Source organism: Triturus cristatus, chromosome 11, assembly GCF_964204655.1.
Source record: "Triturus cristatus chromosome 11, aTriCri1.1, whole genome shotgun sequence".
NCBI lineage: Eukaryota > Metazoa > Chordata > Amphibia > Caudata > Salamandridae > Triturus > Triturus cristatus.
Genome location: NC_140594.1, coordinates 98940966 through 98943465, shown reverse-complemented (window position 1 = coordinate 98943465; position 2500 = coordinate 98940966).

Here is a 2500-nt window from a genome sequence, read left to right as displayed (position 1 = left end):
GGGCCCTCCGGACCGCGCCCCGGGCACCCTGCCACGCGGAAGGACCCAGGACGGAGCCCGGGGCGGGGAGGCCACCCTCCCCGGGGCCCCCAGGGGCCCGGCCGGAGCACCTGAACCCAGGCGAGCGAGGGGAGGCTCCCCGGCCACGACGGAACCCCGTCCCGGGCCTTTGGCAGTGCCGCAGGCCGGGGGACAGGGCCCGGGGACGGAGACCCCGACCCGGGGCCCGCCCGGGCCCCTGGAACCAGCCGGGGCTCCGGGGACCGCAGGCGCAAGGGAAGCCTCCCCGGGCCCTCCGGACCGCGCCCCGGGCACCCTGCCACGCGGAAGGACCCAGGACGGAGCCCGGGGCGGGGAGGCCGCCCTCCCCGGGGACCCCAGGGGCCCGGCCGGAGCTCCTGAACCCAGGCGAGCGAGGGCAGGCTCCCCGGCCACGACGGAACCCCGTCCCGGGCCTTTGGCAGTGCCGCAGGCCGGGGGACAGGGCCCGGGGACGGAGACCCCGACCCGGGGCCCGCCCGGGCCCCTGGAACCAGCCGGGGCTCCGGGGACCGCAGGCGCAAGGGAAGCCTCCCCGGGCCCTCCGGACCGCGCCCCGGGCACCCTGCCACGCGGAAGGACCCAGGACGGAGCCCGGGGCGGGGAGGCCGCCCTCCCCGGGGACCCCAGGGGCCCGGCCGGAGCTCCTGAACCCAGGCGAGCGAGGGCAGGCTCCCCGGCCACGACGGAACCCCGTCCCGGGCCTTTGGCAGTGCCGCAGGCCGGGGGACAGGGCCCGGGGACGGAGACCCCGACCCGGGGCCCGGCCGGGCCCCTGGAACCAGCCGGGGCTCCCGGGACCGCAGGCGATGGGGAAGCCTCCCCGGGCCCTCCGGACCGCGCCCCGGGCACCCTGCCACGCGGAAGGACCCAGGACGGAGCCCGGGGCGGGGAGGCCGCCCTCCCCGGGGCCCCCAGGGGCCCGGCCGGAGCACCTGAACCCAGGCGAGCGAGGGGAGGCTCCCCGGCCACGACGGAACCCCGTCCCGGGCCTTTGGCAGTGCCGCAGGCCGGGGGACAGGGCCCGGGGACGGAGACCCCGACCCGGGGCCCGCCCGGGCCCCTGGAACCAGCCGGGGCTCCGGGGACCGCAGGCGCAAGGGAAGCCTCCCCGGGCCCTCCGGACCGCGCCCCGGGCACCCTGCCACGCGGAAGGACCCAGGACGGAGCCCGGGGCGGGGAGGCCGCCCTCCCCGGGGACCCCAGGGGCCCGGCCGGAGCTCCTGAACCCAGGCGAGCGAGGGCAGGCTCCCCGGCCACGACGGAACCCCGTCCCGGGCCTTTGGCAGTGCCGCAGGCCGGGGGACAGGGCCCGGGGACGGAGACCCCGACCCGGGGCCCGCCCGGGCCCCTGGAACCAGCCGGGGCTCCGGGGACCGCAGGCGCAAGGGAAGCCTCCCCGGGCCCTCCGGACCGCGCCCCGGGCACCCTGCCACGCGGAAGGACCCAGGACGGAGCCCGGGGCGGGGAGGCCGCCCTCCCCGGGGACCCCAGGGGCCCGGCCGGAGCTCCTGAACCCAGGCGAGCGAGGGCAGGCTCCCCGGCCACGACGGAACCCCGTCCCGGGCCTTTGGCAGTGCCGCAGGCCGGGGGACAGGGCCCGGGGACGGAGGCCCCGACCCGGGGCCCGGCCGGGCCCCTGGAACCAGCCGGGGCTCCCGGGCTCGCAGGGGAAGACCCTCCGGGCACCCTGCCACACGGCAGGACCCAGTTGCCGGCTGAGGACCGAGAGGGGTCCCAGAGTACCCTGTCCCTAGTAATCCGGAGGAAGGCTACCCCCCATTCTTGAAACCCGCGCGCTCCGAGTGACGGAGGGGACCCTAGGGGCGAACGCGCCCGGCCTCCTGGAGCCCTGGCTGGGATCCGAGAGGCGAATGGACCCTCATCGGGACTTCCAGGCCTGGCCCTGCCATCTGGTCGTCCCATTGGAAAGCATTGCGCGCGACCAGATGGCCGAGGGGAAAGGCGCCACCAGATGGCCGGCAACTGAAAGGACTCCCGCCTGCCCAGCCACCCACCCACCCACCAGGGGCTCGGGGTGGGACTCTGCTTCCCGGCTGGGCCTCAGGCACGGGGAGGACCACCGGAGCTCTCGGGGCCTGGGCGCCCGGGGGAGGGGGGGGAGAGGACTGCCCGGGACCCGTGGAGCCCGTTTCTGGGCACTTTGCCATGCCGCGGCCCGGAGGAGGGAAGCCCCGGAGGCCTGGGAAGGATGTTGCCCGGGCGTAGCCCGTCTGGTCCCCGGCAATGAACCGCACAGCCCCGGCATGGGTGTTCCGGCATACCCTGCCCCTACTAATCCGGAGGAAGGATACCCCCCTTTCTTGTAACTCGCGCGCTGCGAGTGACGGAGGGGACCCTAGGGGCGAACGCGCCCGGCCTCCTGGAGCCCTGGCTGGGATCCGGGAGGCAAATGGACCCTCATCGGGACTTCCAGGCCGGCCCGGCCATCTGGTCGCCC